At 36.2% G+C, this 14,637-nt stretch overlaps 1 protein-coding gene across 4 annotated transcripts in view; it reads left to right on the top strand.

Annotated features, from left to right (window-relative positions):
- The window catches only part of LOC149690257 (nose resistant to fluoxetine protein 6-like), a 204,074-nt gene that overhangs the window by 115,230 nt on the left and 74,207 nt on the right, over window positions 1–14,637 (top strand). For all 4 annotated transcript variants that reach the window (XM_089869764.1, XM_089869763.1, XM_089869762.1 and 1 more), the window contains exon 5: window positions 7,566–7,896. The gene's annotated coding sequence lies outside the window, so the exon portion shown is untranslated. The remainder of the gene's footprint in view (window positions 1–7,565; window positions 7,897–14,637) is intronic.

The following is a 14,637-nucleotide window of genomic DNA, read 5'->3' as shown; positions in this document are numbered from 1 at the left end:
GATTAAAGACGGCTGGTAATTAAGCTAGATTACCGACGACTGGTAATTAAGCTAGATTACCGACGACTGTAATTAAGCTAGATTACCGACGACTGGTAATTAAGCTAGATGCCGACGACGGGTAATTTAGCTAGATGCCGACGACGGGTAATTTAGCTAGATTGCCGAAGACTGGTAATTAAGCTAGATTAAAGACGGTTGGTAATTAAGCTAGATTAAAGACGGCTGGTAATTAAGCTAGATTACCGACGACTGGTAATTAAGCTAGATTACCGACGACTGGTAATTACGCTAGATTACCGACGGCTGGTAATTAAGCTAGAATACCGACGGCTGGAAATTAAGCTAGATTACCGACGACTGGTAATTAAGCTAGATTACCGACGACTGGTAATTAAGCTAGATTACCGACGACTGGTAATTAAGCTAGATTACCGACGACTGGTAATTAAGCTAGATTACCGACGACTGGTAATTAAGCTAGATTACCGACGACTGGTAATTAAGCTAGATTACCGACGACTGGTAATTAAGCTAGATTACCGACGACTGGTAATTAAGCTAGATTACCGACGACTGGTAATTAAGCTAGATTACCGACGACTGGTAATTAAGCTAGATTACCGACGACTGGTAATTAAGCTAGATTACCGACGACTGGTAATTAAGCTAGATTACCGACGACTGGTAATTTTTTATATTGGACTTACGGCGTTTTTGTCGTGATTCACGCCGTTAGAGGGATATTAAGCAAGAAAAACATGGCGTTTGAGCTCTCGGTTAGGTACTTGTGGATTCTTGTGGGTGCTTGTAGGTACATTTGGGTATTTGTATACTTGCTTGTGGGTACTGGTAGGTGCTTGTGGGTACTTGTGGGTGCTTGTAGGTACTTGTGGGTTCTTGTGGGTACTTGTGGGTGCTTGTAGGTACTTGTGGTTTCTTAAGGGTACTTGTGGGTTCTTGTGGGTACTTGTAGTTGCGTGTTGGTTTTTGTAGGTACTTGTGGGTGTTTGTAGGTACTTGTGGGTGTTTCTAGATACTTGTAGGTGTTTCAAGGTACTTGTGGGTGTTTCAAGGTACTTGTGGGTGTTTCTAGGTACTTGTGGGTGTTTCTAGGTACTTGTGGGTGTTTCTAGGTACTTGTGGGTGTTTCTAGGTACTTTTGGGTGTTTGTAGGTGCTTGTGCTTACTTGTAGGTACTTCTGGGTACTTGTGCGTGCTTGTAGGTACTTGTGGGTTCTTCTAGGTACTTGTGGGTACTTGTGGGTGTTTCTAGGTACTTGTGGGTGTTTGTAGGTACTTGTGGGTGTTTGTAGGAACTTGTGGGTGTTTGTAGGAACTTGTGGGTGTTTGTAGGAACTTGTGGGTGTTTGTAGGTACTTGTGGGTGTTTGTAGGTGCTTAATTGTAGGTGCTATGCCCGGGTGCTTGTAGGTGCTTGTGGGTACTTGTGGGTGCTTGTTGGTAGTGGGTACTTGTGGGTGCTTGTAGGTGTTTGTAGGTACTTGTGGGTGCTTGTGGGTACTTGTGGGTGCTTGTGGGTACTTGTGGGTGCTTGTGGGTGCTTGTGGGTGCTTGTGGGTACTTGTGGGTGCTTGTGGGTACTTGTGGGTGCTTGTGGGTGCTTGTGGGTGCTTGTGGGTACTTGTGGGTACTTGTGGGTACTTGTGGGTGATTGTAGGTACTTGTGGGTGCTTGTGGGTACTTGTGGGTGATTGTAGGTACTTGTAGGTGTTTGTAGGTACTTGTAGGTACTTGTGGGTGTTTGTAGGTACTTGTGGGTGTTTGTAGGTATTTGTGGGTGTTTGTAGGTACTTGTGGGTGTTTGTAGGTACTTGTGGGTGCTCGTAGGTACTTGTGGGTGCTTGTAGGTACTAGTGGGTACTTTTGGGTGCTTGTAGGTACTTGCCCCGGGTGCTTGTAGGTACTTTGCCTCCTCCATAGGATTAACATTACACTAAATTTTCGAAGCTCGTAACTCTGGTTATATTAGAGATACGGGGATATCCTTTGATTATGTAATAGTCCTATTTGCCCCTTCCCTCATTCGTTAACATTTGCTCCATAGGATAATCCATATACGGGAAAAACCTGGAAACCTCAGGGAAGTATATGGGAAAAAGCCTGGAAATCTCAGGGCAATTTGTTTTCCAAAAGTTGTATGAACCCTGTAAACTGGTCCGTGACCATACAAGGATTTTTTAAACTGGACATTAGGCCAGCGACTTTCCTGACTTGGAATAAATAAACTGGTCCGTGACCATTGACCAGAGCACGTCGTCTGCTAAACTAAAGAAGTCGATAATTAAATTAGAATGGAGTGGAAACCCCCATACCTATAGCGTTGCCTGTGTACCCCCACCTACGGCACCATAGTCCTCCCAGCATCCTCAGCGTTTAGGTAGGGTCGTACTGGACGAAATTGTAAAGGGCGCTCCCTCTATCTTCAAAATAGAAGCTAGTTCTCATACAAATAAAATGGCGCTACGTGGCAGCACTTAGCAATCGCCTACCGAAAGGTAGGGGCGTGCGTGAGGTGCATTGGGATAGATACGGTGCCGCAGATTGCAAATTATTATTTACAATCCATTTCAACTCCCTTATCCCTGTCCCAACCCCCGCGACTTCCAACAACTAGCATAGCCCACTCGATCACGTTCTCTTTTCCCCGGCTACATATTTTGTGGATGGCATTTTTTAGGCGTATTAACAATCTTGGATCATCTTTGGGAACTTTTAGGGGAGCCCTGATTATATTTTGTTTAAGGTTTTAAGCTTAACATCAAACAGACATTAGTTTATGCTACAAAAAAGTTTGATATTGACAATCTCGGATCGTCTTTGTGAAGTTTTAAGGATATCCGAATTTCATATTGGGCTTATGACAATTTTGAGCTAAAGGTTAAACGGACATAAATCAGCATTTTTAAAAATTTTGTAAAATTGTCAATTTGGTCCTATTTCTGGAATTTTTTTGGGGGGGGGGGGCTCGCGTTTCAATAAATGATTGTAAAAAATTGTATTATGTTAATTACAATAAGAATGCAAACTTTTAATGATTTACGTTTTTCTTTAAGTATCATTATAAATAAATGTCTGATTGAGCTAAAGTTATGGTCCCCTTTATATATGTTTCTGCTTAGTGCAGATTTTGAAAATGTAAAACAGTTTCTTAACATTCTTAATTAAAATGAAGACTGAAGGAACAGATATTAATCAAAAATGTCTTGATTAGAATCAAGACCTAAAAAGTATCGATAAGACTGAGGTTATCACTTGTCTGAAGGATCAGATATTAATTTTTCTTTTTAATTGAAACTTAAATGCATGCTTAAGAAAAAACAACGTTCCATTACCGTTTTCCGTTGAAATAAATTATTTTACTGGTAATCAATTTCAAAAATTTACTTATCTCGGCTTTTCGACCACAATTCCATTCCCCGAAAACATTTTATCATTACATTAATTACTTTTGGGAGATAACGTGTCAAAATAACCTATAAAACAATAAAAAACTGTAATAGCGGTCTGTTCAGATATGACAAAACCCTTTTAAAAGTTACAAGCACTATATAACCCTTTCGAGACTAACAGGACCTGAGCAAACTATAGCTTAACCTGCTACTAGTACGACCAGGGAGAATTGATATAAACTGGAGTTGAGATTTCATCATGTGCAACCTGCGGCCCTGAAACTCTCCCATAGTGTGTAGTAGTGTGTAGAATTTAATTTCTTCGCTGTTATCTGCCAAAATCAATCTATCTAGGTAGTGCCGCCTCCTCACTTGAATTTTTCATGATATATTAAGGTTTGAACGAACGAAATTCTAGATTACTATTTCTCTACCATGTCCCTCTGCTAACTTGAAGCAAACTTTCCTTTCTTTTTGCTGCTCATTACCGCTGCCATTCCCTTGACTTTCAGTTCGTTATAACTACTATCATGAGTTTATTTATTTCAAACCAAAATATAAAAAAATGGATTCTTTTTCCATTTGTGCTACTTAGAATTATAAATGTATATAACGTTATGCAGTGCCGAATCAAATACTCTCTAACCATTGTTAGAAATTAGAGAGAGAAATTGGGCAGTAACACTGATCATGCCCTGAACTATGAGAAAGAACAGTACGACGGTTGACTAAAGTACACTTGATATTACATCATTTTGCAAAACCGCGAGTAAAAATCTTGCTGTCCCTATTGAATTTGGCGCCATTGGTTTTAGAATAATTAAAATGTTCCACTGCGAAGCGTGCCGGTCACGAATGGGGATGTAACGTCTTTAGGAACCTTTTAAACGCAAAACCATACACGTACTCTCCCAAAAGTAATTAATGTAATGATAAAATGTTTTCGGGGAATGGAATTGTGGTCGAAAAGCCGAGATAAGTAAATTTTTGAAATTGATTACCAGTAAAATAATTTATTTCAACGGAAAACGGTAATGGAACGTTGTTTTTTCTTAAGCATGCATTTAAGTTTCAATTAAAAAGAAAAATTAATATCTGATCCTTCAGACAAGTGATAACCTCAGTCTTATCGATACTTTTTAGGTCTTGATTCTAATCAAGACATTTTTGATTAATCGGTTTTGGACTAAAACTGCAACTGAACTGAAACTTTTCGGTTAAGATTTTCAAGAACTGAAACTGAACTGAAATTATCAGTTCGGTTCAGCCAGGAAACCGAACTGATCAGTTCAGTTTTCAGTTGTAACTGAACCGAACCGAAAACCCCTTCAGAGATTATCAAGAAGAAAAACACGGTGTCAGAGGCCCAAAATACCCAGATTGTAAGTTTAACCGCTAACATTTTCTACTACTACTAAGTATTTTGGAATCGTGAAGTGCCATACTTTAAGATTAAGAGGCATGTTTATTTCACTAACTACTAATTATTAACATTGAACAATTTAACTTTGACTAATTATCTAATTATGATACCCTTTTTAGTTACTAATTATTGGTATTCTTTTAGTCTGCGTCTCTCTGCAGAGGGTCCCAGCTAATCACAAGACTTAAATTAATAGCTTATTTCTATGCATAATTAAATATACGCGACAGAAATGATGAAATATACGCGACACTAATAAGGTAACTTTACGCGACACATCCCCCAAAATATCATTGAGCATGCAATACTAAACGATGACAGTTTTCTATTGTTCTACTAATGTTTTCGGGAACGTTTTGATATCGTTTCTCGCGATAGATCGAAAGAGTACTTAACTATCTCTTCAGTTCAGTTTTTATCAGTTCAGTTTAAGAAATAAACCGAACCGAACTGAAAACTGATCAGTTTGGAGATGTGCAAACTGAAACTGAACTGAAGCAATCAAATCAGTTTATTCCCTAAACTGAAACCGAAAATAACTGAACTGAACCGAAAACTGAACTGTTTGAACTGAACTGTGGGAAACCTTACAAACAATGACTCCGATTCAATCAACCAGCTTACCCAAACCCAAAGAACGTGGTGTAGATTTTATATAAGACATAATCAAGATATTCAATCTTGCGAGATATAGAACGTTAAGGCCGTTAATACCATGTGGGGGTTTAAGTTTCCATTATCAACCTTTAACTATACACCGGTAAAACGAGGGCTGGGAATAATAATATTTTGTTCTACCGTAATGAGAAAAAACCAGTTCATTATATTGAGGACGAAACCCCCAAAAGAAAATCCAAAAAACACCGTGAATCGAAAGCACGTTTCTCGTACACCAATAGAATTACTAATTAAAAGTGTGTCCTTCCGGCCTGTTTCAAAGAAAAACTAAACAACATTGTTTAAAAAGGAAAATTAAAGCTATCTCTTATTACTCTTTGTTTAATTGCATTCTTTGGGTATGGCTTGGTAAATTAATTAAAAAGAACCATTGTCCTATAGACTAGCCCGTTGCGAAATACTAAACCCTCGTACTAAACCCTCAAGAAGGATTAGATTTAAAACAAAAATGAATCTTGAAAATTATAATTAGGTAATTTTTAAAAAAAAATGCTGGCAGGGTCATAGATACAAGGTATTTTTTTTCTTTAATTTCACTTTAATGTACTTAGGTGTCTCTTTCTGGTGATGACCGTCAAATAAATTGGTTTTTGGTGACAATTTATGGACTGTGGGCTGGTGCACTCTTTTATTTGAATTATGATAAATATCTCTTCAAGGTGTTTGATTGAAGGTGTTAATTATAAGTAGTTAAAATTAAAATAATGTGTAGGACTGTAATTATTTGTGATGAAATAATCAATGGAATTCATGAACGCTAGAGTAGATAGTTCAAGCCCATGCACTTCAATGTTGCTTTGCTATTTTTTTGTCAAGTGTGCTTGAACTTGAGTGTATTAGTTATTTGGATCTCGAAAGTAGAGTAAGCTGAATAAACAACAACAGCAATTGACTTCGAATCTTCGCACACTTACCTTTTAAGTGTCTTTAATTTCCCTTTTAATTATCGTTACTTAATCTTGAAAATATGCTAAACGTTTAATATAAGTGTTTATTTTTCCCTTTATATTGTGATTATATAAACAACAACAATAACAACAACAATTGACCTCGAATTTTCGCCCACTACCTTTTATGTTTCTTCAATTTCCCTTTTAATTGTTGTTACTTAATTTTGAAATTATGATTAATGTTTAATTAATATATTTGCTTACCTTTCCCTTTATATTGTGATTATTTTTCTTTAAATTGCATTTTTAAATTTGCTTTCAATAATATCCCTTTAAATAGCTTTTTTTAATTTCCCTTTAATATCCCTTTAAATTGCTTTTTTAATTTCCCTATAAATTGCTTTTTTTCCTTTAAATTACTTATTTTAATTTCCCTTTAAATTACTTATTTTAATTTCCCTTTAAACTTGTTATTTTAATTTCCCTTAAATTAGTTATTTTAATTCCCCTTTAAAATAGTTATTTTAATTTCCCTTTAAATTACTTATATTAATTTCCCTTTAAATCACTTATTTTAATTTCCCTTTAAATTACTTATATTAATTTCCCTTTAAATCACTTATTTTAATTTCCCTTTAAATTACTTATTTTAATTTCCCTTTAAATTACTTATTTTAATTTCCCTTTAAATTACTTATTTTAATTTCCCTTTAAATTACTTATTTTAATTTCCCTTTAATTTTAATTTCCCTTTAAATTACCTATTTTAATTTCCCTTTAAATTACTTATTTAAATTTCCCTTAAAATTACCTTGATACAAATAAAACTGTACTTCTATAAATAAATATTTTCAAAAATATTTATTAAAAGGACCAATTTCACCAAATTTCCACAATTTAAAAAATCATAATAATAATAAACCTATTTTCCACAATTTAATAAAATAAAAAATTATAACTAGCGGCAGTATAATAAACCCGCATAACCCAAAAATCACATACACATTATTGGTTCTGCACATTATACCTGTAATTTTAGGCATACACCTACAGCGTTTCGTGACATGTTAGCCTGTACCTTAATTAATAATTCTAATTATAAAATGCAATAATATTTGCGTAATGTATACTCATGAACCATATTTTTTATATTCCTATACAGAAAACACCCTTATTTGACAAACGATATTACAAACGTGAGGACATTTTCTCTGCGGAGAGTGACGCGTCGCTGTGTCTTCGGCCGATTTCGTGACGGTGTGGTTGTGAAACGTCACTTTGTCGGCGTCCATTTTCAAGACGGTGCGTCCGCCCGGCTTTGTCGTCTCTTTGGTGACCTTTATCAGCGCCAATTCCTAACACGTATCGAAAGAAAATGGTCTCCAACTCCAGGACAGGTGCCTCAAACAGTAAACGAAGGACAAATGCCACCAAGAAGCTCACAATGAGATTCCCCAAGAAGGCCCACGTCTGTCAAGGATGTAACCAATCAAGTAAGTTAATATTCACTATAACGTGTTCGTCTTAGACCTTATGAATAAAGTGAAGGCGTTCAAGGTATAGGCCTACTAATTCATATTGGAAATACATTTCCTGGCTTTCTAACTCAATTCGCGAACTGATTTGAATTGAATTGATTGCGTGAGTTATTATGGGATATTGCGTCGACTTTTTTAAATGCCTATAGCCTAATCACAATGTTTAAACTCTTTTAATACTCGCTACAATTCAAGGTAAACTTTTCATGGCTATATATAACATTTCATGGCTATATATAACATTTCATGGGAAATGTTTTACTCGTACCGTTCGGTTTCTATGTACGTGATTTTACGGTTTTAAGTAACTGTTAATCATGTTATGAGGTCAAATGTTGAGAGCGTGAGTTGAATTTTAATTTAACGCATTAAGTATTAAAGTGGATTTACGGCTTATTTGAAAGAAGAACTGGTGTTTAGCATCAACAAAATTGAAATGAAGCTAACACCTAAGTGAATTATTGAAATATTTTGGTAGTTCGAGTCTATAGTAAAAACTTAAGAAATTGAAGAATGCATGCAATTAGGCCTAGTTATTTTAGCCTTAATTGTATTCTTGACAATATACAAGGTGTTTTAGATGAGTCTGGCATAAATTAAGGGTGATGTTCATTGGGCAGTTTTGCCCTAAGGGAAACTGTTTTCAAGTTATGATTTGAGTGTTTTGGGGATGGCCCCTTAATTAAATTAGTATGGTGTTTCAGTTTCTTAATTAAATTTAAGGGGTCATCCGTAAAATAATCCAATCTTAACTTGAAAACAGTGACTCGGACGGCAAAACGTCATAGAACATTTTCGACCCAAAATCGCCATCTTTTACGTCCCCTTCAGTTCCGCACCTAGTTTTAACCAGTGCTTTCGAGTGACCTCGATATACTAAATCCTAATTTTCCTTTTTTTTCGTGCCGCGGTTTATGTGTTGCCAAAGAGCCCATTAATAAGAGTTTATGACTAATTAAGGTTTAGTCATTAAAGAAAATTAATCTTACCCCGACAATATGACTTGAATCGAAATTTCCATTCATTGACCCAATGAAATATCCAAATATAGTCACGTGTAAAAGATAAACGAGGTAGGTCAAACGGTTCAGGACAGCGTAACCTCTCCATGACAAGAAATCATTAATGTAACCTTTTAAAATAAGTATGAAGTTTACTTTTGTTAACGCTATACTAAAACATAAGCGTGAATAACATACCACCGTGTCCCGTTGCACACATAAAGGCTAGCCAAGCTAAGCCCACTCCCCAACCTGTCCTATGAAGACTAGCGTACACCACTGACTCTGTCAAGGTCGCATTGACTCCCAAGTTCCATTTTCGGACTATGAATAAAATGGTCATGTTTAAGGCGAAGGAGCATAACCATCCTACGATTTGAACGACCTGTAATGATATAATTAAAAATCAAACGGTATATGGAATGTTAACTCATCATAGAGGCCATCATAACCTTGAAAATGGTTCAAGGTCACATTGGCCTTCAAGGGTCCTGGGTCCATTAATTTGAGACCATACCGTACCTTTGGTATTTTAAAGCTACCACATCTCGCTAAGAAAGCACCCAAGGATAGGCCAATTGCGTAGACACCTAAATGCACTTGAGGTAGGTTGTAGGTGTGGTTAGTGATATCGTCCACCGCACTGTGTTTAAAACAATTGACTTTTCATTTAAAATACCAAGTACCCATACGAAATGTTTTTACATTTTATCAGCTACTGATATAATGGTCCCTGGTGGATAAGCTTTCAAATACGTCATAAGTCCAGCGGCCACTATTCCCGCCAATGTGGCTATGACGTTAAAGACGGTTCCCATGAGAGGGCTTCTGTTGAGGCAACGATTTTTAAGTCAAATACGTTTTTTAGCATTTAATTACTAATTACTTGAAATAAATGAACATGAATAATAGTGCCACGAAAAACAGTTGAAAGTCCACGGCAATGTACCATGTTTGTGGCAAACACTGGAATAAATATAATTATATGGTTAAAAATATTTCTTTCATCGAAGAGACTTAGTAATGAGCTGACAGGATGGACATATATAATTGGGGTGTTTATTATTATCCCACCTGGTCTTTGAAGGGTGTAAAGTTGTTGCCAAAAACCAGTAATTTCCACCAATGATCTTTACAATTTTGACTCATTCCTCCAGCTATGTCATTCCACATTGGACCACTTCCGATTAACGGAAGTAGAATTGTTAATCCAACCACTAGCATTGTTGAAGGCAGTAGTCTAAAAGCAAAATTAACAGTGGATTCATTAGCAATGTAATTTAGTCAAATGCCGGAACCGGAAGTTCTTTCGTTTTCTGACCTCCATATTCTATGCAGAATAATAATTGGAATATTAAAGATTTTGGGTCCTTTTGAGTCGTAGTGCTTAACTAGATTGTAGGAAATCAACATGCCTCTGAAACCATTCGTCAAAAAAATTCAGTTAGCATCGCTTGAATTCGAGACCAAATTCTATTTCCAATTCTTACGTCACAAATAGGAAGCTCTCTACCGATAGGAACCCATTTCCAATGATTTGAAATGGAACGGTGTGAGTGAAGTCGTCCCAAATACTGAAGGTGTTCCCTAGAACGTTTTTAATAAACGTTTAGTGCCTCGATACCATGAGTTCATAAGATATGTTCCATAAGTTTGTCACTGGTTACAAAATGGAGCTTGTCATGAACTGACGTAGGTCATAGATTCGAGTTAAAGCAACGCCTGGTGAGGCGCTGTCAAAGGTTTACTACAGACTAAATAGGAAGATGGACAGCAAAATTAACTGAGTGTAGAACTTCAATTCTTGCTTGTCGTTCTCGAACTAGCTCTCAGTAAGTCTCTAGCATTATGAAGTATAGGTAGTGTCATACTTATGGAACATATCTTATAAACTTATGATGCTTTGAAATTGGGTATCGTGTCCATCTGAAGACCATGTTGATAAACTTATGTCGATTCTAATAGAAATTAATAAAATAATCGAGCAGGCCTACTTATTAGTTGATAATCAACGAAGAGATAGGTGTGTCCAAGTACGACCCACGTGATGGAAAAGAACCTGATACCATTCAGGCAAGCTAACGTTTGGTCGTCATTATGACTGACGTGGAATAGTTTCACCCAGTTTGATCTAACGGACAGAGCCTCCGATAAACGAATTCCCAGTGTTTTAGCTATTACCGAATTTTATACTTAATTTTACTATGTCCTTCAATTTTCGTCCGTTATTATACTATTTACCCGACTCCTTGGTGTTGGCTAAAGTTTTTCTGTAAACTAACCAAATATCTATGACCGTTGCAATGGCAACGATTGCAACAATTGATAGCAATACAGTACTGAAAAGGGAAAAATTAGACCAATTAAATTAAAAGGCTTTCTTTGTCCATGGAAGTACTTACATGATGGCAAGTTGAACCGCATCAATTTCAATTTCGCTATCTTTGGTTTCGCATGAAACGACATCAGAATAGAATTCGATATTAATGGCAACTAAAATTGAAGTAGCAAGCATTTAGTTACATATTTTGGTTTTTATAATACACCTGAATCAACCTTGAGTAGCAATTTGTCCAATGTCCTCTTTGGAGCAAGTAGATGGGACGCAGACACCGTAACGAAGCCCAATCGTATAAAATCCCCAGACTAATTTTGTTAAGTGAGTCACCAACTGTAATACCAAGGTTTAGTTCAAGATACATCATGCAGCTGACCTATCTGAACTCCTTTGACATAAGTACTTGAACATTATATTAGTTTTACTCACTTCTGAAGTTCCAGTAAGGTTTTGGAATATTAAAGGGACATGTTTGGCGTAAAGAATGTCCGGTTTCTTGGGTAATGAAGGTCGAAGGTCAATCATGCAGTACTGTCCCCTGAAAAGTAGACCTTTGGAACCAAAATTGTCCGGAACTTCGACACTGAGGCACTGGGTGTAATCTCCGAATGCGGACACTGTTCCAGCTAATTGACCCGCTCCTGGTTTGCCAGTTGCGTCAAACACTAAAAAGAGCATGTTCATATAGATTTGACGCAATCTCGCCTACACTCTGTGAAAATTATACATGATTTCATAAGTTCATAAGATATGTTCCATAAGTTTGTCTTTGGTTACTTAGAGCTGGTCATGAAGTGACTTAGGTGAAACTTCATAGATTCTAGTGAAGCGACGCCTGGTGAGGCGCTGTCAAAGGCTTACTACAGACTAAATAGGAAGATGGACTGAAAAACCGAGTGTTGCCAATTCTCAAGTCGTTCTCAAACTATAGCTCCCAGTAAATCTCTATTACGAAGTATAGGTAGTGTCATTCTTATGGAACATATCTTATATACTTATGATAATTTTTTAAATTGGGTTTAAAATATTATCGTGTCCATCTGAAGACCATGTTGATTGTCTGGGATCCTGTTCTATACAGGGTGTTTCTGATAAGTCTGCCATAACTTAAGAGGGATTTTATTTGGGAAATCAATTTTGAGTTTAAAATGTAACTTCTATCTCCATTTTGCCATCCGGGCCACTGTTTTCAAGTTAAGATTGGATACAGTATTTTACGGATGACCCCTTAAATTTAGTTAAGAAACTGAAAGACAATGCTAATGCAAATTAACGATTTGATTTTGACGTAAATCAGCTAAAAAATATTACAGAGTACCATTCTAGAGCCTAATAACCAATTAAGATGAATGTGATAACATCTCCCTGAATTTCTTGTCCTTATTATCTTAAATATAATCAACAAACAATAATATTGAAAAGAACTTACTTTTCATGGCCCATAATTTCAAATCCCGCACACCAAATAAAACCTTCAACAACGAAGCTGTACATTCCGGTGTCAAATCCAAAGTAGATGTCATGCGCACAACAACCGGTAGAATAGTTTTCATAAAAGTAGCTATTCCATCCTTTACTTTTTGGTCCATAGCAGTCCATTTTCGTAAAACTTCTTCATCATTATCCACGCGCAAATTAGGTATAGTTTGAAACGAACCCCGAGTTAAATTTAGTCCCAAACATAAGAAATAGATCAAAATTGGCCAAAATTTAGTAACCATGAACTTCATTCCTTTGAAGAAAATAACCGAAGGTAAACGAAAAAAAAAAAAAGAAAATAGAAGACTATAGAATTATTAAAAATCAATTAAGGGTAATTTATAAAACCGCGGTTTAATAGCTATTACGTGGTTATCATACAATAGTTTAAATAGAAGGTTTTCAACGTTATCGTGTAAGGTTTTAAACTTATTAACATTGGTGTATTAAGTTTCGCTTTTTATGTTTTAAAGTTTGTACGGTCCCGTCTTTTGATGATCGTGTAATAAATGTTTATGTGGTTGGTTCTTTTACGCGATGTTATGTATGCCCTTGTATGTTTGACAAAATTAAAATTTACTGGATGGGAAAAAACCCCGTCGTTTTGCATAGTGCCTTGACACCAGAAGGTGCGGATGGTTTTGGTCTAAATAGCTTACGTCTTCAGTGTCAAGGTATGATTGAGTGTATGTATAGATTTTGAGTTAATTCCAGTTATAGCTTGTGGGAGGGTTGGGAACTTACGTTTTTTTTTCATCATTGGTTGGTAGGCACAAAATATATCTTTAGTTCTTAACTATAAGTAACAGGGTAAGTTATAAGTTGACGCAGAATTTTAGAGATGTACCGATACCGATGTATTTAGGTTTAACAAAGTTCAAAACAGACATCTTTTAATCTGGTATTGATTGATAAGTAATTTCATAAGTTCGTAAGATGTGTTGCATAAGTTTGTCACTGGTTACAAACTGGAGCTTGTCATGAAGTGAGGTAGGTCATAGATTCGTGGTAAAGCGACGTCTGGTGAGGCACTGTCAAAGGCTTCGTACAGACTAAATAGGAAGATGGACTACAAAGTTAACCGACTGTAGTCAATTCTCGCTTGTCATTCTCGATCTAGCTCGAGCTGTAAGTCTCTAGCATTACGTAGTATAGTAAGCGTCATACTTATGGAACGTGCTTATAAACTTATGATAATGTTGAACAGACCATCATGTACTGATAATTTAACTCCTGAGTTTTATTTCTGGAACACTTATGAGTTGTTATGTTACTTATGCGGTAACATTATAATATAATTCTGAACATGTTTTTCACCAAAATTTAGTTTTTCTGTGGAAATGAAAACTACGGATAAGAGATACAAGCTAGGGCCCGAAAGTAATAATTATTGGGAATAAATAGGTTTATTATATTGAAAACGAAAGCATGATGAAGAAAAAAATTATGAAACCCCTTTAATGACGCCCCATTTCCGTTTAGTATTCTTAAAGTAAATGTGACTTGACGCTTGACAAAGGCCTACCCACATATTCTAAACCATAGCTAAGCGTTGCCTATAGGTGTTTTAAATTTAGACTGAAAACCGGGAACAATTACCAGTCTATGTAGCAAGTAAAAACTAAATTGTCTTTGGTCTAACCATAAGAACTATATATTATTTTCTTATGGTCTAACCCGTATGAAATATCTACGTAAATGATGTTTAATTGGGGGTTAAAATGTTACGAGTCTAGAAAGGGACGTTTTTGACGGGCTTAGTGACCAGGGGCCGTCTGGGAAATAATAATACTTTTTTGGAACCAATGACCCCCTATAGTGTCAAAAATAATAATTTGGTCCTTGAAATTTCCCCCCTTAAATTCCCTATAGAATTGC

This window comes from Phalangium opilio, unplaced genomic scaffold (assembly GCF_054372755.1).
Source record: "Phalangium opilio isolate 3A_F unplaced genomic scaffold, DU_Popi_V2 ptg000031l_1, whole genome shotgun sequence".
NCBI classification, from domain to species: domain Eukaryota; kingdom Metazoa; phylum Arthropoda; class Arachnida; order Opiliones; family Phalangiidae; genus Phalangium; species Phalangium opilio.
Note: the sequence above shows the minus strand (reverse complement) of the source record. Positions and strands in the feature narration are given on the sequence as shown.